The sequence below is a fragment of the Acomys minous genome (assembly GCF_964271855.1).
Source record: "Acomys minous genome assembly, chromosome: 10".
Lineage (NCBI taxonomy): Eukaryota > Metazoa > Chordata > Mammalia > Rodentia > Muridae > Acomys > Acomys minous.
In genome coordinates, this window is record NC_140491.1 from 43,732,126 (window position 1) to 43,758,096 (window position 25,971).

Here is a 25,971-nt window from a genome sequence, read left to right on the forward strand (position 1 = left end):
GGTCTTGAATTCAGTTTGCAGATCTTTTTACCCCTGTTTAATATATTCAGTTCACTCAGTGTTGTTACATATAGAGCCTTATTACCTCAGCACCTTCTAGCACTTTCTTTGTGATTGGTTTCTGCAATCGTTCTATTCCTGTAACCTACAGAAAACTAAACTAGGTAAAGATACAATCACGCAGGTTAGAAAAGAGATTAGAAGGCAAGGCCACTGGTTACATAGTCCACAGGGCTATATGAACAACATAAACTGTAGAATACAGTCCATATACAATGTCCAGCTTCAGAGCTCTCAGTGAGTTTTGTCCATGAGATGTAATGTGGTCACAGACTGAAGACTGAATACATATAATTGAAGTTAATGTTCATGCAGTCCTACTTAAGCAACATCGAATATGTAGGAAAATATTGCAACCTTCCATTTTATCACTCACCACCCTGAGTGCTCTTCTTTCTCTGTGTAGACGTTGAACGGCTGGTGAGGATTGTGTCGTATTTAGTAAGTGCCTACAAGTGTACATTAAAAAAAAAATAACTAAGGTAGTGTTTGTCTTTTCCCTGTCAAACCCTTAGCCAACCACTGCCTGAAGGTACAAATAAAAGATCATAGACAGGCAGAGGAAACACAGCAGGAAGGAGTATGGCAGGTGAGGATGTGGCTTCACACGACAAAGCAGCTGAGAAGGGTCACTATTTAGTGAAAGAGCCATGGTGTCTGAGAGGGCAAAACCCATAACCATGTATAACTGTTGCTTTAGAATATGGTTCCTAGCCACTGAGGGGTGGTAGTGCACGCCTTTAATCCCAGCACTCAGCAGGCAGAGGCATGTGTATCCCTGTGAATTCGAGGCCAGCCTGGTCTACAAAGGGAGTTCCAGGATAGCCAAGACTGCACACAGTAACCATGTCTTGAATTTTTTTTAAAAAATGCAATGAAAACAAACCCCACCCAAACTCAGTTTTAATACCATGCCCTGTGTTGGCCACCCCAATGGTGGCAGCCAAGCTCCCAGTGAACTTGGCTACTGTGTTGCTAGCCTTTGAAATGGCGCCATTTGGAAACTGCAGCTAAGGATGAGTGAAATCAGGCTGAGGCTCTTATCCTTGGAGTCTCTGGTGGGTTCAGGGACACTGAGGACGGCAGTCATCGGGTAGCTGTTAGGAGTCTCTTTGGAGCCAGTGGAGGAGAACTTGAAGGAAACAGATACTTTCAAGACTGAGGGGTAGTAGCAGTAGACCTGCTCCCAATGCAGAGAAAATGAAGATTAATTTTAATATGCCATCAGGTATTTATTTCCTTCCTTTCTAATTATTGGAAATATGTTAATATGCACATACAGGTAAGCAACATTCCTGGTACATCTTCCCTTATCATTATACTATTGTGCTGAAATGTTATTTTAACAGTGGTTAACGTTCTTCACCCTTTCTTTTATTTATTTTTCTTGATATTTCAGAGATGTAGAACTGGTGGCATAGATATATTTGTTTATAAAACACTGCATTCAAATTCTCGCATAGTTTGAATTTGGATTACTATTACATTTTTTTTTCTTCCAACTGATTTCACCATTCTTTTTTCTCCCAGAAATCATTGCTCCTGGTACCCAGTGGTGGTCCTTATGGCGAGACTGTATTCAAAATGTCTTCAAGGCCTCTAAGGAAGAAATGCAGTGGCAAACACTTTCTGGGATCCCTACACACAGCTCCCATGTCATCACAAATACTGAGATGCAAGCCTTGAGGAACATGGAAGTTCTGTGGTAATTTTCAGTGTTTAGTCTTGATTCTGTACGTATGGTCAATAGACAATTGATTGTATGCATCTATTTTGTAAGTCAAGTTTGTAAGTGTATATTCTATAACTAGACCCAAAATAGGGCCAAGACAAGAGGAAAGGAATAGAAAATCCCACAGAAAAACAAGGAAATATACAGACTATGTAGACCATCACACTTATTCTCCAATGTCCTATACTTGCAAGTGTCATATGCAGCTCTATAATCATGCAGAAAGTAAGTGGATAAATTAAATATCTGAAATATGATTATGATGATAATTACTATAGAACTGTTATAAAACCCTAGAGATGCCTTCTCTAAACTATTTGATAGTTTAGTAGAGTGTCTGAAGTAAGTTAAGTAGAGACATATCCCTCTGTCCCTTTGGAAGACGGTATTTAACTGTAGAAAAGAATTTTCACAGCTAAGAAGGGAAAAGTCTGATAAAATGAAGAGATCATTGGCTTGAAACCAGTGGAGAATAGTGGAGCAAATCAGAAATGGACAGCTAATTCTCTGGAGAGAAGAGCAGCTGAACCAGACAGCACAGTGAAATAGCCTCTGGGCTGTTCTTCCCCCAGGAGGCTGTGTTAATCTTGAGCTTCGGGTATGGGACCAAAGGTCCTTCACAGGCTACAGAGAGGCAGAATTTAGAAGAGGTTTAGTATACCTGTGCTGACATCAGAACATAACCATCTGGTTTATTTTTATTTATCTTTTTTTTTCCTGGGCTAGCATGGCATAAAGAGATGAAAATCAACACAAAGTCACTGAAAGGGGAACCATTCCCTCAGAAATGCTGAGAAACAAATATTAAAGGCCCTGACCCACCAGGAGCAGCAACAGGAACGATTATTGCCTATAATTGTATTTTAGATGCAAAGAAATTAGATGACAGAGCCCAGCAAGGATGTAGTGTAAAAAGTTCTGGCTCTCTGAGTTAGGCAATACTTCTTGTAGTCTGGCTACCAAGCACATAGCCAGTCTCCTTTCAGGCTTCATGATGAAATGGTACCAACTATTTCTGTGACACATGCAATGACAGTCACTCTAACCACGGAAGTAACATAGTGAACTAGAGGTCCCAAACTGGGCCAGGAGCAAATGGAAGAGAAGAGGAAGATGGATAGCTCAGAAAGCAAGGCAGAAATTACAAAGTCCAGAGCTATTACCTACAATGTTCATATGAAGATGACCTGATCAGTATTAAGTAGAGACTAGAGCCTGACCTACATCTATATGGTTATCCAATTACTGGCATGTTTAATATTGAAGCCCTACTTTCTTTTTTTTTAAATATTTTTCTTTTTTACATATACTTATATTATTACATATATATAAAATAAACTACATACATCAAGAAGAACCACAAAACAATCAGGAATATATATATTACACTCGTAGTTTTTTGGCTATTTGCATTTGGCAGCCTTGAAGAGTCCAAAATTATGAATGCAAATCAGTATCGATCATCTCTCATCTTTATCAACTTAAAAATACCTATCTAGACCTAAAAATGTCTTGAGCCCTTAACAACTGAGCTTAATCGTAAAACTACACTACTTGGTCTTCAACCCCAAAAGAGACTTGAGAAGGAATAAAATTAATTATCTGAGTAGACAGGAAGTGCAGGTTAGCAGCTTCCAAAATGAGAATATGGCAGAGACAGTTTGCTGCCTCAGCAGTCACCCAAGACTCTCTATAGAGTTGGAGCATCGTCTTCTTCATCCTCGAAAGATGTGAGCTCACTGCTGTCATAAAGTTAGTGAAGCAGTGATGGGGAAAAGACCACAGTTTGTTCCGTGATCTGTAAGTTAAAATGATAATATAGGTGCTTTATTACACTGGTGTGTGAGACAGGGCACATACTCAAATGACTTGCACTGTGGGTGTAATATACAGATTTAGGGAAAAGGTAGTGTCTTTGACAGAACAACTAATAGATCCTTCTAAGCAGCTTTAAGGATTGGCTCCCTGCTAACAAGCAGGGTTCAAAACAATGAGTTAGGTGACTTTATATGAGTTTCCCACATAGAACGGTGGGGCCATGATTAACCATGGGAAAGTGTCGAACACCAACTGAGAAAAAGTTCAAAGAAGGCTGAATTTAGGGTGATATCACCAACTTACTGAAATTAAATAAATCACTATGCCCCAACACGTATTTTCATAGGCAAAGAATTTTTTTCAAACTTATCATAAAAACACTGGGGTGTGTGTGTGTGTGTGTGTGTGTGTGTGTGTGTGTGTGTGTGTGTGTGTGTCTGCATCTGTATTTGTGTCTATCTGTGTGTCTGTGTCTGTGTCTTTGTCTGTGCCTGTGTCTGTGTCTGTGTCTGTGTAATATTCTAAAGTTATAAAGCTATTAATACTACATTTCATGGCTCCTTGACATATCTATCCCTTGTTTATCTTTATATGGGGCCAAAACTTGCTTAAACTCAGCTAAAAACCTGTGTGTCAAAATACTGTCTCAAAAATCCTCACCACTATGTGAACAAATATGAATGTTTAGAAAAGTGCTATTAGTGTTAGTTACTTATATATAGTTGGAATTGTTTGTGGTGTTATATTATATTTGGGTTCCATTTATAATTTAAATGTTAGTCCCATGTCATATGTTCACTAACAAAAGGTTTTTCCTATTTTCTGGGCTATAATTTTATATGATTGTTTCCATTATTGTTCAGAAGCAATTTTATTTCATGGAGCCCTACATATCACTACATAGTTTCCTGCACTATTAAAGTCCTTTTAGAAAGTCCTTGCCTAGCCCAGACCTGTATCTTGAAGTTTTTTCTATTTTTTCTTTAATGATAATGGTTGCAACATTAAAGTTGTTGATGCACTCTGAATTAATTTTATTACAAATGACAAATGGACTTGGCTTTTATTTTTTTCTATCTATGGATATGCATTTTCCAAGCACCATTTGTTGTAAAGACTTTCTTATTTGTTGTAGAGACTTTCTTTTCTCCAGCGTAGTAACACACACACACACACACACACACACACACACACACACACACACACTATATACATATATATATATATATATATATTCAAGTGGCTCTAGCTATCAGAGTTTCTTTCTGGGTTCTATATTCTATTTCATTGATTGGTGTGCCTAGTTTTGTGCCATAATGACTCTGTTCTTATTATTGGTCAGTAACATAGCTTGAATTGAGGCACGGTGATACACCTAAGATTGTTTCTTTTACTTTGGATTTCTTTTACCCTTGGGGTCTTTTGGGTTTCCGTATATTTTAGTAAATTTTTATCTAGTTCTATGACGAATAGCATTATAATTTTGATGGCAAGTGGGTGTCTGATCATTAGATTGCTTTCAGTTACAGCCATTTTCACAATATATAGTCTAGTGTTCCATATACATGGGAGGGCTTTCTATCTTTAAGATTATTCTTTAATTTCCTTCCGTCTTTTATTGAAGAACTTTTGCTTTCTCAGTTAGTTTTATTCCACAGCAATGCTTAAATTACCATGACTATGATTTTCCTCCTGATTTCTTTCTTATCATCTTCATTACTGGTAATAGAAAGGCTACTAATTTTTATAGGCTCATTTTGTGTTTGGATGTTTTCCCAAAGTATTCCTCATGTGCTAGACTTTGCTGGTAGAGCTTGAGTGGTCTGTTACACACATAACCATATCACGAACAAATGGTGATAGTTTCTCTTCTCTTTTATTACTTTTATTTGTTTAATTTTTAAACATAAAATTTGTATTGATGATTTGGTAATTTCACATAATGCTTCCTGATGACACTCACTTTCGTGTCCTTCCAGGTTTTGGGACCTGCCCCACCCATCCGACCCAGCCAACCTGCATTAAAACCAGCTCTGCTCAGTATTGTCACCTGGTTCTGCAGGATCAGCCGCTCCATACACTTCAGCGCCTCATAGATAGAATAGATGTTGGGGTAGACTTCCTCAAAGCGCTGGATCTTGGTTTGAATGGCGACTGAGTTGGTCAGCCCAGGCCTGCCTCGAGTGAGTAGGGGCATTTGGGGTTTCAGCTGCCCCTTTTGTAATTTCCTATTTTTGGATTATCTCTATCTGAAAAGCTTCAAGAACTAGTTTTAAAAACAGAGGAGAGAAGGAGCATCCATGCCACTTTGTTGTTGTTTTGTGTGTACGGTGGTGGTGATTGTGGGTGGGGGGAAGATAATTGGTTTTCCCCAGCTAGTAGTGTGCTGGCTACAGGTTTATTATATACAACCTTTCTCACTTTGAGCTATGTTCCTTCTAGTCTTGTTTTCTTTATTGTTTTTATCTTTAGGGCACGTTGAAGCAGTTAAAGGCCTGTGTTTGCAATGTATTGATAGGATCATGATTTTAGTCTTTGGGTCTAGCTACCTATTACATTACATAATGATCTTCATCATAGAGAAGGATATTTTTGACATTCTGTCGAATTAAATTTTTCACTATTTTATTAAATTTTATACCCATATCCATTCATTGAGGGGGATTAAGCTATAATTTTCTGTTTCTTTTGTGTCTTTACCTTGTTCTAAAATGACAGAAAGAATATATTTTGTGTGAAAATTCACCAGTAACAGTAAATACTTATGAAAGGTATGAATGATTAAAAAGCTTCACGTACAGAGATATTAATACATATTTTATATGGGATAGTCATTGGATAGCTTTCTCCTAGCAATAGAAATTTAAGCATAGCCAATTTGTTCCCAATTCTTGACATGCTGCCAAGACTATGGGAGCCTCTATCAGAGAACCAGACACCCTGCAGAGTGAGATTAAGTCTGGAGAAACAATCTAATGGCTTTTTTAAAATAGAAAAATATTTTAAAACAATTTGGACAAGAATAGTTGTACTAGTAAATACCAACACTACAACGGAAGATCTTAGAGAAACAAGCCAATATTATACCTCAAGGAATATGAAAAATAAGAACCAGCAAATCCCCAACATAGCAGATAAAAATGAGTAATAAAGGTCAGATCATAAATACAGAAAATGGAATGCAAAATTGACACTAAAAAACAAAACAAAAAGTTTGGCTTTTGAAAAGATACACAGAATTAGCAAACTTTTACTGTCCCAATTAAGAAAAATAGAAAACACTGAACTAAGCTGACAGTGTAATTAAGTTATCAAGAGAAATAGTTCAAATACCATTTATATGCAACATAATGCTGGGAAACTTAGTGAAAGAAATTAAACAACTAAAGGCACAGAAGCACATCCTAGCTAGAGGAAGTTACACTATCTCTCTCAGCATACAGTTTTCCCCAACATATAAAACCCAGAAAATATGTAGTCATCTAGGACTAACAACAAGTTCAGTAAAGTTACAGGATACAAATTAAATGAAACACTAGTGAACTGTCTGGAAAGAGTCTTGTATCTCTTGATTATAAAAAAAAGTAAAGACTCTTAGGAAAACATGTAATCAATAATGACTTATATGTTGAGAAATACTATCAAATGAAAAAAAAAATGATGGGATTCCAAATAAGTGGAAAGGTACTGCAAATTTACAGATTAGATTAATATTTTAATGCTCCCATGCTAGCTTCAGTGATCTATGGATTTAATCAAATCGCTAATACACTATGATAACATTTTTCTCAGAAATAAAAAAATCATAAATTCATGTGGAATCATTTTTAAATTCCCATAAGATAAAAAGAATAAAGAAGGAGGCACATCACCATGTAGCTTCAAATATACTGCAAGACATCACAGTACTGGATTAAAAGCATCCTGAACAAGGGTCCAGAACAGAAAGACTGAATTGAGCTAACACCTCCACAGACAGTGGGGTGTTGAGCAGTTTGCCAAGAACGCACAGTGAAGATCATTTAGTGTCTTCAATAAACAGTCCAGGAGAAGGTGGGCATTTACAAACAAGAGATGAGAGAAGGAAATAGTCCCTTCTTTAATCATGTCTCCAAATCAAGTCAGTGTGGCTAAATAGCCAGTAAGTGATATAAAGGCACAAAGGAAAACTTAAAGGAAATACTTCAGTACACTGCTGTGGATAATAATTAGGTGTATGATGACTAATTAAAACAAAAATAGATAAGTGATATTATATTCAAATAGAAAATGTCCTCCAACAGAAATCATAAGAATGGAGTTGAAGAGAGAAACAACACAGGTGAAAACATCTGGACAATATACATTTGACAAGAAGGGGCATAAGACAGCATGGGAACCCAAGCAATTCCCATTGCAGATCATAGCTATTATCACCGTTTAACTGAAGTGAGCAAAAATTTGTGTTAATTTCTGTTGAGATAAGGCCTGGTGAAAAGCAGGAAGGAAATAAACGTTCCTGATGCTGGCATGAATGAAAGATTATTTGGAAAACAGTATGTAATTTCATCAAGAAGTTTAAAATGGAGCTAACATATTACCTAGCTACTCTCTTCCTGGGTGTAGGTGCAAAAGAAAGCAGTTTGTCAGAGAGATATTAGCAAATTTGTGTTTACTGCAAGAGGGTTTTCAATAACCAGATAGTCAACTATGTATCCATCAGAACATATTACTAGATTTATATATATATATATATATATATATATATATATATATATATATATATATATAATTGTATATGCTATATAGTACAAACATATTATATAATTGTATAATCTACACTTATATTTTCTATGTATATAATTTATACCTGTTTACATGGTAAAGCTGTATATTAAACATATATGTAAATACTATATATGCTATATATAAATTCTACATATTTATTATTTAGTCATGAGAAAGAATGGAATTCTGTCACAGACTAACAAAAACCTTCATATTTTAGAAATAGAATATGGCTAACTGAGGTAGTTAAGACAGAGGCATGGAGAATGACTGGTTAGCCAAAGTCTAGATAACTACAGGTATAAAAGAGGAATAAGTGTTTAAAAACCTGTTTCCAAAAAAGCTACAGTTTATGGCATGGCAGCATTGTCTGCAGCATGCAGTGTAAAGAGTGTATGACAAGGGTGTGGTGGCGCATGACTTTAATCCCAGCACTCAGGAGGCAGAGGCAGGTGGATTCATTCATAGGTCATGGCCAGCCTGGTCTACACAGAGAAACCCTGTATTGGTTAAATAAAAAAAAAAGGATTGTATGGCATGATACCACTGCAACAGTGATACAGAACAGAGGACCCAGAAATATACTGATAAAGCTAAGGCTCCCTCATGTTTTACAAAGATGCCTACATATATGGTAGGAACAAGACAGCCTAGTCAGAAAATTGTGATGTCACAACTGGATATCCATCCACAGCACAAAGGTATCAGATCTATATCTTTTGCCCTTTATAAAAATCAACTTGGGGTGTATCAAGGACCTAGGTTTAAAACTGGAAATGATGAAACCACTAGAGTAAAACAAAGAATGTACATCAATACAATGATGAAGCCAGGAACTTCTGAAAAGATTCCAGGTAATACAGGCAGCAGCCTCAAAATTTAACAATTAGGTCAACATGAAATTAACATTTTTGTGTGTGGCAAAAGAAATTATCAGCAGTGCAAATAGCCTACAGAATGAGAGAAAATCTTACCAGCTTAGCTTCAGGCAAGGTGTTCAAGGCCAGGATTAACAAAGCTTTACAAACACTAAACACCAAAAAAAAGTCATGACTTCCAATGAACAACAGGCGGAAAAAAATTAACAGTTATCACAAGTGGGAAGACAGCACTTTTTATTATGTTTCTTTTTTAAAGTATACATTTATATTATTACACATAAATAAAATAAACTGCATAGAGCAAGAACCACAAGACAATCAGGAATTATATAAATGTTACATTCACAGTGATTTGGCTATTTGTATTTGGCAAACTTGAAGTAAACATCTTTCCTATCTTGTTGTTCTAAATTTCTGAATAAAGATCAATATCTATCATAACTTGTCTCTATTAACTTAAACATATATCTTGATCTAAAAACTTCTTAACCTCTAACCTACTAAGCTTAATTGAAAGACTAAACTATCTGGTCTTCAGTCCCATCAGAGATTTGAGAAGGAATAAAACTTAAATACCTGAGTGAACCCAAAGTGCAGGTTAGCAGCTTCCAAAATGAAAAAAAAATGACTGAGACAGTTTACTGCCTGAAAATTCACCCAACACTCTCTACAATGTTGAAACACCATCTTCAGGCTTCTGGCCCAATATGTCTGACAGACATATTTGCAAGGCAGGAACTATTGAGGAATTGTTTACCCTGTCTGTCTTGCCAGGTGACTCTGTCTGCATCTTCAAATGTGGCAAACAAGGCACTGGGCAAAATGTCCTCATTTCTGCCCTAAACAGAATTCTGCCAAAAACTAGACAGTATTTTTTGAGGGTTTTAACATTCTTGGCATCAGGGGAATGCAGATTAAACTGTAAAATAGCACTTCGTCCAAATCAGAATGGTCATCCTCAAAAAGTTTGGCAGCAAATTCTGGTGATGGTGTGGGAAAGAGGAGTGCTTATTCACTGCTGGTGCATGTGCAAACTAGTACACTTATTGTGATGTCATTATACATATTTCTCAGAAAGTGATACTATCTAACTCAGCTATGTCATTCCTTTGTACAAATCCCAAAGCAATACATTTTCTACAACAGGGATAATTATACCGTCATGTTTATTGCTGCTCTGTTCACAATAAATGGATATGAAATGGAAAATAAATGTATATGAACAATGAATAGGAATATATGGGATATATATATATACCATGAGCTTTAATCAGATGTAATAAAAATATTTCAAGCAAAACGGAGGATCTAGAAAGTCCAATATCAAGTGTAGTGACCCAAATTCAGAAATGTGAAGGATACATGTTGTTATATGCAAATTCAAGCCTTAACATATAATACACACATACACACACACACACACACACACGCATATGTGAAATGTTGAAAGAGCCCAAGAGATGGCAAAAAGATGATGAAAAAGAATGGAAGTAGGGATAAACAAAGCTTAATGAGACATCTAAAAGTCAAAAAAAGTGGATAGAGATTATAAGAAGGGATGCAGGGCATGGAGAAAATGAGGAGGAAGAGAATCTTCTTGAACACACTTTGTTTTTAAATGTCACCATGATATCTAATACCTTTGTGTGTTGTTTTTTAAAAATTAAAACTAATTAACTGGAAACAAAAAAAAACTTTTCTTGGTAAGATTCCATGAGGTTACCCTAAGTAATATACAAGTAAGTAAATATTCTACTTGTTAAAAAAAATAACTAGCAGGACTGAGGTTTTCCATATTATATTGGATAGTCTCCTGTTTTAAACTAAGGAAAGTTGAGGTTACTTTTAAATGATTACCAAATTTAGAGGAATGCATTTGCAGTTGAGAATCGATTTCTGAAATATCACTCCATATTGTGTCATACGAAGAAATTTGTTCAATCTCTTACAATGTAAATTATTCCCTTGGCCATTATTTGCACGGTTTCATCAGCTGTCAGACTCTCTAGAAAAAGCCTGTCACTGGAATCATATGCCTACCATGGAATTTTATTAGGCTGTAAAAAAATGAAATTTGTAGGAAAATAGATGTATCTGGAAAATACAATATTAAAGGAGGTGATCCAAACTCAGAAGGACAGTGGCTACATGTCCTGTCTCCTATGACACATAACCTCAAATTATCATTGTGACTGCCAGGGTAATGATGCTAGAGACTTACAGGTTTACCAATTACTAACAAAGAATGGTTAGATGTTTTCTATTTCCAAATGCATCTGGTGAACCGGGATAAATTGTCCTGAACCTACTTCATATTGGAAAGATAAAAAAAGGTTCATCTCTAAGAACACCTGTACATAGTGAGCTGGCACCGGATCAGTGGGCAAACACATCACACATGAGTACCAGAGCGTGCACTTGCAGCCAAGTAAGGGCTCAGCCACTTACACTAGCTCAGCTTCTAGCCAATCAGGGGTGACAGCCACAAAGTATATGCCAACTTTAGCTCATCAAATGTTTCTGCCAGTCATTCATTTTTGTCTGTTATAAAAATAATTTGCATGTTGATGAACAGGGCATTCCAAACCAGATTCAGTTTGAAAAGTTGCCTAACTCCAGAAATTTATTTCTTGTTCAAATAAATGTGCAAATATTCCCTGTTCTGGATTTTACTGTAGCATATTATTTTTCACCTAATTGTATGCATTATTTTATTTTGTTGTTGTTAGAAACAGTCTAAAACTTGTATAAAAAATCTCAAAATAAAACATAGACTTGACATTGATTTTTTTTACACATTGTGATTCAGCCTATACAACATCACTCTCAAAGGTATTTTTCCATTCTTTCTCAGCATAGCAGAGACAGCAATTTAATTTTCAAAAACACTGATGACTAATTTCACACTTAAAAGGTTTTGAAGAACTTTAGAAGCATAAATGCCTTTTTCTAGCTTCATTTTGTTGTTGTTGCTGTTGTTGTTGTTGTTGTTGTTGTTGTTTAGTCTCCAAATCTATTATTTTTCTGAGTCTTAAAAAACAGAACTTTTCTCATATATTTCACAGAATAAAAGGCTGAGGAAAGCTTCACATTGAAAGATTTTCTTTTCTAATAAGTATGCATCTTTTTCAATAAAAAAGTTTCATAAAATATTTTACCATTAAAATTTCTTCATAAAAATATTGCTGTGATGATCTGCATCATCAAATGCAAGCATGTTTTAAATCTGTAGTACTTTAAGGTGTCTAACCACAGCTACAGCTTTCTGTGCCTACAGCACTCCATGACTGCTGCTGAGGAGAATCTGGCCAAGGTGCCCTTACTTGGGCAGGAGGACAAGAGAAAATGCTAGGTGCTTCCCAGTAGGTGAGGGTGAGTCACAATGTACATCTTTGTTCTCCTTGTTTCTCTCTGTGTTATTGTTATTTATATCAGATATTAACTGCATATTTAGCACATTAAAAGGTGAGGAATAAGGTATTGGTTAAAAAAAAAACCTAAACTAAAAAAAAAACCTCGGCTCCCCACCCCAATTCTACAGAAAGTAAATTTATAGCACTCTGCTGGAATTAAATTGTACATTAATGTTTTTAAAAAATTGTGTCAATATTAACAGATTTTCTCTCTTCCATGTCAGAAATACTTTGCTTCAAATTCATTACATCTTCAATAACATCCTATTCTGTATCATGGAATTGACTTCCAACTGTTGGTGATGTGAGCACTGCTTTACACAGACACACAGAAAATGAAACAGCATTTCTTCTTCAGTTACTAATGGAAGTTTCAGGAAGTAAGAACTCATGTTAGAGACAGACACTTTACAGGACAGACTTGGTGGTTCAGACGGTAAAAGTTGCCAGCTGCCAGTTCTGATGACTGAGTTCCATCCCTGGAATCTACAAGATATAAGGAGAAAATCAAACCTGTGATGTATCTTCTCATTTCCACGAACATGCTAGGAAGCTGTCATGGAGAGTTCATGTGCATGTGCGTGTGTGTGTGCATATCCGTGTACATGTGTGTGGGTTTGTGTGTGTGTGCATGAGTGTGTATATGAGCACACACATATACATTTGCACATTAAATAAATAACAAACTGGATTTTATGTTTTTAAGGCCTCTTATGAACTACAGGGTCTTTAAAATTCCCTCCAAATATCTGAATATCAGTTTCTCAATGTGTTACCTTGGTTCTTTCTGAAATTGTGTGATTTATGTGGTAAACAAAAGGGCACATGTCTCAGCATACTCATTGTAGACACTGTAACCTTTTCCTTATAGCCAGAAACAGGGTACACAGTAAAGAATCTTGCTACATTTGGAAGAAAAATATCACAGACAAAAAAGTCCTAACAAGAAATCCTTTAAATCTTTTTTTTTTTTTTTGAGAAAGGGTTTCTCTTTGTAGCCTTGACTATCCTGGACTCACTTTGTAGACCAAACTCACAGCAATCCGCCTGCCTCTGCCTCCAAAGTGCTGGGATTAAAGGTGTGTGCCACCACCGCCAGGCAGAAATCCTTTAAATCTTAAGGGAGAATAATATACTCTCTATGTAGGAAATAAACCAATCCAAAACATTTTCAATAGCAATAAAAATGCACAGTATTTCTAAAATTCCTAAACCATTTATTGAAGGTATATAAAGTATACTCAAGTATATAAAGTGTACTACTTATCGTCATCATCCATAAATAATAAGAAAAACAAGTTTTCTCTGTGTTAAATAACAAGATGGAATTGATGGATGCTCTGTGGTCAGGAGAAATGACTTCTTTTCTATTTAATATGTTCCCATGGTATAAGGGATATGTCAGAGAGAGGGGGTAACTGTTTAGCTTGTAAATGTGGGAAGAAAAGGAGCAAGATGATGAGAGAGCATCCACTGTTGAGCTATCTGGGTTCAGTGCATGGGAATGAGCAGTGTGAAGGACAGTCAACAGAAGCTCCAAGGGAGGCAGCCCTAGCAGGAGGTGGTCACTCTACAGAGCAAGAATTCTGCACCAGGTCTTTCCTAATATTTTTGATCATGCTGTATGTCTTCTTTACCAAGGCTTCAGCTTCCTCAGCTTAAGGTTTTCTTTGGCTCCATGACAAATTTTAAGAATTCATTTGATGTCCTTATGAAAAACACAGGACACTATGCAGAGATGTATTAAGGGTAAGTTATATAATTCAATATCTGAATTGTGATTGGTGAGGTTAAGAAGTTAAAAGTAATATTTGCTTGCACAATATATCAGAGGCCAGCCTCAACTACCTGAGACCCAAGATTAAACAAACAAACAAAAAATCACATTTCTGCAGAGTCTGATACTCTAATATTTTAGCAGGACACTTCCACAATAGATTGTTGCCAAAAACTCTCTCTCTCTCTCTCTCTCTCTCTCTCTCTCTCTCTCTCTCTCTCTCTCTCTCTCTCTCTCTCTCTCCTCTCTGTTTTCAGTGATCATGTGTGCTAAACTGAGCTACATTCTCAGCTCCCTGGAGATGATTTTGCTTACATGGGTTTTTATTTTTAGTCAACGTGCTAACATAACGAATAATATTCATTTTAGTTGCTATTTGCAGTTTAAATTATTTCCAAGTTGAAATAAACTTATGCACATCCATGCTTAATTTGTGATCCATGGCTCACCTGTGCATGTGCATAAGGAAGAGTCAATGCTCTTGGGGGTAGGAATAGAAGATATTCCGAAAGTTTTCTTTCAGATCTGTCATCTCTAATATTAGTTATCAATTTGACTGACATGGAAAGAGGCTACATCAACTTCTATTCAGCAATTGCCTGTATCAGAATGGCCTGTGTGTATGCCTGTAGGGCATTTTCTTCACTAATAATTGATGTGGGAAGGTCCCACATCAATGGAACTACAGCAAGTTGTTCCATTTCTAGGCAAGTAGGCCTTGGCTATATAAGAAAGGTAATGAAACGTGACCCTGAGACAAAATCAGAAGACAGGATTTCTCCTTTAGCTCAGCTTCAGTCTCAGCCTCTTGGTTCCTATCTTGAGTACCTCCCTTGTTTTCCCCACAGTGATGGTGTGTCCTGTAACCCGAACAACTCCTTTTCTGCCTCCTTCAAGTTGTTTTTCGTCAATATTTTATCACCACAACAATAAAGCAAACCAGGACACATGCTAATTTCTACTGTCTGAAGATATTGAGGTAGCATACTACTCTAACACTAAAGTTGACAGCACAGAGAGTACATGCACAACAAAAAACATCTCAAGCATGATGTGGCCCTGACCTCACTCCCATACTGCAGTGGAGGGTAGGACTTACAATATTAAATACTGAGAGATTTAGCTGCCTTTTCACGAAAACGAATGAGTGCAAATTAAAAAACTATAAATAAGAGAAATCTGACACAAGGTTGTAAAGAATCTATTAACCCACTGAACTGAGGGTCTGGAGCTGACAAAATGATTACAAAGTGGCATGATTTAGCTCAGTTCTCCTGAGAGAGGTGTGGGTACATTGAGTTGTAAGGGCACTTGGTGACGGAAGTGTTCTGCAGCTAGATTAAAGTGGTGGATTCTTAAGCTTCCTTGTAAGAAACACTAAATGTCTACCTCTAGCAGCTGTTTAGTGAGATTGAGGGCAAATACAGAAATGCTGTATCCATGAGCTCATAAATAGATCCTGAGAGGACCCTCTGTTGAAAGCTGAACTTGCTTTGTGACAAAATAATAAATGAACAGCAATGGTGTTTTCTGAAGTGTGAATGGGTGAAGACCCGGTCATATCTGTTCTAGAGAGTGATGGATGACTTACAATAAAATTTATGGGATAAGGGAAAGAGGAAAATGTTACTTTCATTCCACTCTATGAGAGTCATTCAGAAGCCAGAAGAGGAAAGTATTCATAGGGCAGGCCAAATGCAAAGAAAAGAAATCGCAGAAGGGTACAGAACCACAAGGCTCTCTCCTCTCTCACAGGGTGTCCTCAAGGCCAGTCACTGGCGAAATCCAATGTTGTTGGTCACAGGGGCTCTGAGATAAAGACAGAGGACTAACAGGAAGATGGCTATTTACAGTAGAGTGTAAAGATGCATTGTCTTTAGTGGTATAGGCATTGGTGAAGTGCACATGTCCCTCTAATCAAACTCTTACCTTTGGTCCTCTAACCAAACAACTGTGACATGCACATGTCACACACACACACACACACACACACACACACACACACACACACACACACACACACACACAAGCTGGAAACAGGAAGGGATTATCCAGAGTTAGAAGAGAAATAGAGGGGGTAGTAGGAAGATGACTATGACTAAAATACATTATATTCATGTGTGAAAATATAGTGAAACATATTATTCTGTATGATGGACATGTGATTAAATGAAATATTAAAATAAACAAATAAAATTCAACTAAATGAAACAGAACACTTGAGCTATCTTGGTGCACTATTTCTTCATTCCAGTGAGATAAAATGTGGCTGCACATTCATTAGGTACTCAGATTGTGAAAATATGACTGGTTGATATCCATTAGAGGCACTATAGCTACTCTGAACACTAACTATGTTTTATTTTTAAAAGACAGCAAACAAAAATCTAAGATGGTAAGTCAAGATAGAGATAAAATGACAGAAAACAAAAACAAACAATCCTGTAGGTCTTACTATCTCTGAGAACACTGTCCTCCTGCTGTTTGAACAGGGTTCTCCATAATCTGTTTTAGACAGAGCACAGCACAAGATATTATCCCAGTCTTTACTTACAAACCAAGGTCCACTGTATTCTCAATTCCTCTACTGCACATCAGGATTTTCTGTATGGTTTCTTGCCCCTTATCCAGGCTGTAATGAAATGCCACATTGAATAACATGAAATATCTGACTTCCTCAGTAGCTGCAGAAGGGGTGGAATGACATCACTTTAGATATTAAAATAGTTACTTGTTTGTCAAGTAAACTTTTACAAAGAAAAGAGGAAGGAAGGAAAAAAACACAGATGATAGATTTCATGATGGGCCTCTTCTCTAAAGTCTGAGTCATAGTCATGGGGCGATTTCTCCTTTGCATACATCTTAGCACACCCATGGGCCCAGGGGATTCTCCTGCCAATAGGTTGGTTACATTATTTCAAAGCTTGTGGTGAAGTATTAAGAAGCCCAGAAATATATCAGCATTTATTGAGCTGTGTCCTTCCCTTTTAACTACTTATTTCTTCTGATGTCAGGCCCTGTGACTGTGAATAATCATTAGTATACAGTCTGCTGCAATGGTTTATTAGGAACACCAGCTAGGGCCAGAGTATATTTGTAGGTCAGATTGTCAAGAAAACACTTTGGATTCGGATTGCTGTGTGTTTGGCAACACTCAGAAACCATTAGGTGGTGGTAGAAAGAAAGTCAACCCTGGTATATAGGGTCTTCACAATTCTTAAAGCTTTAACCTATAGTTAATTGAGACGCAATTAGAAAAAATTAGCAAATTAGCAAAGATCCGCTTTTCTGCTAAAGGCATAATGATATAAACATGTGAATAGATAAAAACTGGCTTGATTTTAATCACAGTTCAAGAGATCTAAACTAACTGACAATGTGGGACATATTCTAAGAGCCCAACAGCCTTTCTATTGCAACTTTAAAGAAACCCATTCATCTTACTGCAGTAAAATCATATTAAACATTTAAAATATGAGAACTTCAAAAACGGCAAAGAGTATTCTCTGGTGGAAAACAAGTGGGAATCTAAAAAATAATGTCTTCCCTTCCTTGGAGTGTGACATCACCTGCACCAGGTACCTTGTAAGACTCTTATTTGTTCCTTGCATGGTCAACAGAGAGGTAAGATTTAGCAGGAATAATAGAGTAAAACTTTCCAAAAACACCTACGTGGGGAATAATGGTAGTTGTGCCCAATCTATAGCAATGAGAAATGGAGGAACTCATAAGCAGTTAGTTAGGGATCTTTTAAGGTAGGAGAGTGGAAAAATTAGACCATGAAGATTTTGAAATGAAACACACTAATGTGAGGTGCTCTTGTCATTGCTAGCAGTCACTATCTGAGAAAAAAAATCATGAAAATGATTCCTCTAAGTTTTTGATGCAGCTCCTTCAAGGTGTGGTCATAAAGTTGTCTATCATGAATGAGACTACAATGTTACAAGTCCCCCTTTATACAGCACTACAAAGAGTTAGCTGATGTCAATGAACTATTACCCCTAAAAATACTGATGTACAAACACAACTTGAGAACCAATCAGCTATTTTCTCTGGAAAGTCCTGGTGCATATTAAAAGATCAAAATGTCTCCAGTATATAATAACTATGTCTAAAAACACAACAGGAAAAAACCATAAGCCATTACAATAGATAATGTTAATGTCTTGTACAACCTGTATATATAAAGCTGGTGAAACATTAATAGAATATGAAAGTTATTGGATGAGAGGATTTAGACTCCTTTTTCTTAAGCTCCCAGAAGTAATATTTCAATGTGTACTGTAATTATTACTCTCATCTTTTCTTCAGAGGCACTTATGGCCATTTGCCAACTATGTACTAAAAGCAGACAAAATTCTTAATGTTCGGGTTAATTGTGAGATTTGAGCTTAAATTTATATCTGATGGTGTGAAAATAACGTGGTCATTCTCCTGCTGTCAGTGGAATTTAGTGCTAAATGCTTACATATTTATTTGGTTGGTTGGTTTTGCTGCTATTGTTTAGAAAGGATTAATTTAGCACACATTTCCAGGGTGATAGAGGCCACTAACAACAAAGACCCTTGTCCTAAATTTTTTTTTGCAGCAAGTAGGTCTGTTTTATTTTGTTAATGCACTCTGTGGCCATCGCTAGTGCTCACATATGTCATGTAGAAAGATATTCTTTATAGCTTATATATTCTGTGGAGAAAGAGCTAGAACGAGCAAAGCAGAATCTGGAATAAGTAGCATACTGCATATAGTACATTAGGAGTGACATTGCATGGCTGGAGGGATTACAGTGGTTTGTGCCATCATAGAAAAATTTGAAAGTATAGTTAAGAATAAGAATAGCTTGCATCACAGCAGGAGAACTGCCGCTGAGCTGAGCTGGTGCCTAGGGTTGAACTGAGTGCTCTGCCCAGCCTATGTCACAGCAGGGGATCTGTGGCTGCATTGAGCTAGATCTAGCCAATGGTCAGAACAGTCTCCACAGTTGAATGGAAAGTGGGATATGACTTTCTCATGTACTCTGGTGCCTCACATTTGACCATGTCCCCTGGAGGGGGAGACCTGGTGGCACTCAGAGGAAGAACAGCAGGTTACCAAGAAGAGACTTGATACCCTATGAGCATATACAGGGGGAGGTAATCCCCCTCAGGAACAGTCATAGGGGAGGGGAATAAGGGGAAAATGGGAGTGAGGGAAGAAGGGGAGGATACAAGGGATGGGATAACCATTGAGATGTAACAAGAATAAATTAATAAAAAAATACTAGAAAAAAAGAATAAGAATAGCCCTCCTATATCCCTATTCAATACATCTATTTGGCTTCTGCAAAAGCCAAATAAAAATAGACCACATAAATTTACTTGGGTAGCATCTACAGGGTCCATCTCCTAATACATTAGTTTAAAATTGTGTCTTATAGATATTTGCAGCTTGGTACCCATTAGCAGTGGAAATCTTTTGGTGGACAGAGAACAATTCCCTGTCACCATTTTGCTCCAGGTTCACCTAATCTTTGAGCCATCTCTCCAGCCCCAGCTGATCTGAATCTGGATTAGATGATTACTTCCACTGACATTTCTTTGTTTTAGCTTTCAGGATCTTGTTATGTCAGTGAGCTTCCTATTTAGACCTCTTCCCGCTTTATCCTTCTCATGACTGGAAACAGGGTGATGCTGTACCCTACTTTGTTTGCTCAGAAAACTGGAGCTCTTCGTCTTTCACATTTCATGATTTTGGAAGGGAAGGACTGAATTCAGGGAGAAATCATACACAAGAGTGTTACAGCACTCAAATGCACGCAGCCCTGGTGTGTGTGGATTGTGTGATTTCACTCTGCGTGTGCCCCTCATCTTGTTCTTGTTCCCTCCTCTGCCGTTTAGCAAGGCATATTTATTGAAGTGGGACAAATATAAAAGACATACTCCTCCTTATTTAGAGCTCAGTGAGTTTCCACTCTGTGTCACTCTAAAGCCAAGGATAACTTTTGCTCATTCTTGAAAATTAAGTCAAAGTGGATATTTACTCTTTTCAACTGTCCCATTTTTAAAGTAACCTAATCCACCGCTTATGCATCTTGACTTTCTGACTATGTTACAATCTGTGTACACATTGCTCTGTTGGTAACTGCCATGTTATAAATGTTAGTCTCACCAGTTTGAGGCATAGAGAAATCATTCTGGACATTCTTGTTTATGGTTTTTGGTTTTCCCAAATTGCAAACCTCATGCAGAAATGCCAGCCTATTAATATTACTTGCTCTTGCCTGCTATGGAAAGTTCTTTTGCCTCAGTTAGGACTAGAGAATCCATTAGACCAGAGATAGTTCGTTTTTTCCACACTACTGAAACTTTAACCTGCTTAAAACTCTACCTAGTGATTTTTCAAGTATGGCATCACACTGTGCTGGTAAGAATGTGAGTCATTTCCAGCCCTGTGTGATATTGCCATTGTTGTAGTTAATCCTTTGGTAGGTTTCTTGCCCTGCCTTCTGATAGCCCTCTCTGAATCATGTGTTCACAAGTGATAATATTTGCTCAGGACTGATTGCTGGGCTCCAGAGATCTTACATGGGACCCTGTGAAGCATCACTGCCTTAGCCACATCACACCTCTACCTCTACCACTATCTTCAAGATACTTTCCTGATTTTAGTTGGGTTCTCCTGTGCAGAACTGCATGATGGCACTTCTCTAAGCACCAATGAAGGCAGCACTGAGCCTAAAGTACTATCTCCACTGTCTTGGGCATAGTTCTGTACAAGTTTATGATGAGTGTGATAAAATCCTTCACATATTTTCTTGATAACAAGAGAAAGTAGGTGTGGACCAATGTATTTCTCCTTGGACAGTAGCCATAGTCTACAGGGTTTTATTTTTAAGTAGTTGTATGGGTTAGATTTACAACCAAAACCTGGATGATATTGTTGAATAGATTTCGTAGCTCATTTATAGAACCCTTTGAGTTTTCTTTTTTTTTCTTACTTTATTAATTTATTCTTGTTACATCTCAATGGTTATCCCATCCCTTGAGTTTTCATTTAAAGTTTTCTCTTGGACATTATAGATCATTGATGCATTTCTTTTATTTATATTTCTATCATTCAAACTAAGGTTTGAAGATTATTGTTAAATATTAAAGTGATAAAATGTGTATTGCCTTCATCTTTGATTACTGAATTTTGTCTTATTCAATACTATTGCTAGGACACAGGCCTGGGACTCTTGAGAGCAGGGTTGAGTTGGTGCAGAGTCAACAACACAGACACTGGGAGTCAGGCAAGTGGAAGTAACAGACTCCTTTACTGCAAAAATAAGTCAGACCTTTATACCCTCCCCCTTCCCAGTGTTCCATTAGCTTTCAAACTGTGTGGTGTGGTTGTGGCTTCTCTTCCTTGGCTCCCATCTTGACTTCATCACGAGTCTCTGGGCAGTAAATCTCTGGGCATGCTCAGGCATGTCAAGGTAGGTCTCTGGCTGTCTCTACATGAAGTTACCCTTCTATGCATGTGTATTTCTAGGTAGGCTTTGTTCCTACTCAAGGTAAGTCTCATTTTTCCTAAATAATATTCACTGATTTTCAGACAAAATGACCTTTTCTTCATTTCCTATTTGTTCTTAGTTGCTCTTATTTGAATTTCTATTAATATTTAATATGTGTAGTATGAAAATCTTCATAATATATTTGTCTTAGATTCATGTAATTTATATTTTTTCCATTGTTGAGAGTCTCACTTTGTACCCTAGGCTAGCCTTGAATTATCTATGTAGTTCAGGATGGCCTTCCTGCCACAACATTCTAAGAATTAGGACTGTTGATGTTTATCATCATGCCTTGCTTTTAGAAGATTTTCATAATTATAGACTTCTACTGTTTAAGAATATTTTGAGTTATTTTGCTGTTCATCCTATACTCAATTTTTTGTTGTAATGTTGTTACTATCCATTAAGATAAATTCTTTCATTTTTTGGCTGTCATTAATATGATAGAGTTTCAGTTCAGCTCTTCAACTTGACGGCAATCTTTTATTATTTCTGCAAGCGTCTTGGGTATCTATATAAATGTTATTTTTACACAATTTTCTTTAATTTCTCCATTTAATAATAATATTATTTTGTTCTTTGATGACCTTATGTTTTTAGTAATCTATTACAATTACATCCCATTTGCTATCCCCTCACTTGTATCTTCTCGTTCTCCCCTTACTCCTTCTTTCATCCTACTCCCCTCCCCTAGACGTGTAACAGAACAGGACCTCCTCCCCCACCATATGATCACAGCCTATCAGGTCTCATTTGGATAACCTGCTTCCCCTTCCTCTAACTACCACCAGGCCTCCCCAACGAGAAGATGTGGTCAAATATGGGGCACCAGAGCTCATGTCACAGACAGTCCCTGCTCCTCACACAACTGTTGATAATGGGCTGCCCATTGGCTAGATGGACATCTTGAATCTTCTATCTTAAGTTCTTTGAACTTATGTATCAATGTATTTTTTCGATAGAATTATACGTATATCTCTCCAATCTCCTAGTTGACTCTCATTTCAATCAACTTGACAACATTAATCATCACAGGTAATAAACAGAAAATAGAAGAATAGATGAACATTAAGAAGATTATGTACCACAATCAAGGACTGGTTGTCCAAGAAACAAGACTATTTCTATACATAGAAATCAATTTAAAATAGAGATTCAGTCATCTAAAAGACAATATCTATGGGCACTGAAAAAGACTGGAAAAAGCATCTGGGACATTTTAATGCCTTTCTTGATAAAGCTCTGAGCATCCAAGGCACAGTAGAATGCATAGCAACACGGTAAAGCATGTGAATACAGCAAGCTCACAGCTAACATTGTGCTAAGAGAAAAGCTAACACTGCTTCTTCTCAGATCTATAACAAAATAAATATGTCTACCTTCAAAACAACTATCAAAATAATAGTAGTTATAGCAATATTAGGAAAATTAGACAAATAAATATATAGTGTCCATATTAGAAGAGATGTCAAATTTTTATCCACTTACAACTTATCAAATGTTAAGTGTAAAAAAAATTTAGTATTTCACCAGAAAAAACACATTGCAACCTATTAATAATTTTTAATATTTTATTAATTTATTCATATTACATCTAAATTGTTATCCCATCCCTTGTATCCTCCCATTCCTCCCTGCCTCCCGCTTCCCCCCTGCTCCCCTCTGCTATGAATGTGACTGAGGGGGACCTCCTCCCCCTGTATATGCTCATAGAGTATCAAGTCTCTTCTTGGTAGCCTGCTATCTTTCCTCTGAGTGCCACCAGGCTTCCCCATCCAGGGAACATGGAAAAATATGGGGCACCAGAGTTCGTGTGAAAGTTGGACCCCACTCTCCACTCAACTGTGGATAATGTCCTGTTCATTGGCTAGATCTGGGTTGGAGTTCAAAGTTTACTGCATGTATTGCCCTTGGCTGGTGCCATAGTTTGAGCAGGACCCCTGGGTCCAGATCTGCCCATCATAATGTTATTCTTGTAGCAATCTATTAATAATTTAAGTAAAGTTGTAACATATGAAAACAACATACATACAAAAATAATATCACATTCTAGTAAAGAACTAGATAAAACTGAAATAAAAGGGCATTTTCAATAACCACAAAGGAAACCAGAAGTAAATTTAAGCAAGAGAATGAATAATCTCAACAAAAAGCATTTTGAAATATTGATGATATAAGAATCTGGAAAATTTTCCCAAGGAAATAGATTGAAAAGACTAATAGTGTTTAAATGTCCAGGCTACCCAAAGCAGTCAACAGAGTCAGAGTAATAGCAATCACAACATTCATTGCAAAAATAAAAAGGCAATCACAAAATTCTTATGAAACCAAAATGTAAAAACAGGAGCAGCCAACACCACACAAAGCAAACAGAGTAAAATGAATCACAACACTTGAATTCGAAAGACATTGAAACTTATAGGACTCAGAATACATGGTAATGGTGTAGAAATACACACATAGAAAAATGAAAGCAGTGAGCTAGTCCTTTTATTTACATTCATATCAGGAGGAGAATACACTAGAGAAAGTTAATCAGTAGAAAGGTGAATTTATGTATCCAGAAAAATGACACAAGACTATCTCTTGTTATAATGAACAATAACATAAAATGTATCAGAATCTCAAAATGACAATCACAGTTGTAATTCTATTGGTACAATAAAGTAAAAATTAAAAATATCAATATAAGAAATAATTTATATAAGAACACCAAAGCACAAATAATTAAAAATTGAAAGTTGAATTTATGCAAACTAGGAAGCTTTTTATTGTTATAAAAGGAACAGAATGAAGGAACAATTTCCAAAATAGGAGAAATATACAAATGGATTATTTGCAAAGAATCTAAATTCCAGGGGATATAAAGAGCTTGGAAAACACTGACTAAAAAAGGCTCTAAGAGAATGGCTAAAAAACAAAAAAACAAAAAAACAAAAAAACGAAAAAAAGCCTGATGGCTAAAAAGGTTTAGAGATGACTTGGTGCTTAAGAACACCTGTTTTTCTTTCAAAAGACCTAAGTTCAGTTCACAGCCTCCACAATGAATAACTCACAAATACTCATAACTCTAACTACAGGGATTTGAAGTCCCATTTAGACTTTCACAGACACCTGCAAGAACATAGTACACACACACACACACACACACACACACACACATGAATAATTAATAATAATAAATAGCAATAATAAAATACATTAATCTTTTTTGCAATTTTTATTATATTTCTTTTTTACATATACATTTGTATTATTACGTACAAATTAAATAAACTACATAGAGCAAGAAGAACCATGAAACCATCAGGAATTATATAAATGTAACATGCATGGTGATCTGGCAATTTGTATTTGGCAAACATGAAGAAAACATCTTCCCTATCACATTGAATCTGAAGTTCTGAAGGAGAATCAATATCTATCACATCTCATCTCTATCAACATAAAACATCTGTCTGAACCTAAAAACATCTTAACCTCTAAACAACTAATCTTAATTGTAAGACTAAATTATCTGGCCTTCAATCCATCAGAGAGTTGAGAAGAAATAAAATGTAATTACCTGAGTAAACCAGAAGTGCAGGTTAGCAGCTTGCAAAATGAAAATACAAATGGCACAGACAGTTTCCTGCCTCAACAGTCACCCAACACTCTCTATGAAGTTGCAGCACCATCTTCAGCCTTCTGGCCCAATATAGCCAACAGACATATTTGTGAGGCAGAAACTGTCGAGGTCTTGCTTACCCTGTCTTGGCAGAGTGTGACCATCGACTCTGCCTGCATACATTTTTGCCGAGTTTTAGGCAGAATTCTTTCTGTGGTAGAAATGAGGGCATTTTCCCAGTGATTGCTTTGCTGTATTTGAAGCCATCTTTATAAGGAGCTCTTTGATACTCATCATCTTCTTTCAGGTAGGCTGGGTATTACCAGGAGTTAACCTGTCAAAGAATCTTTAAGATAATAAAAACAACTTTAAATGCCATATTCTG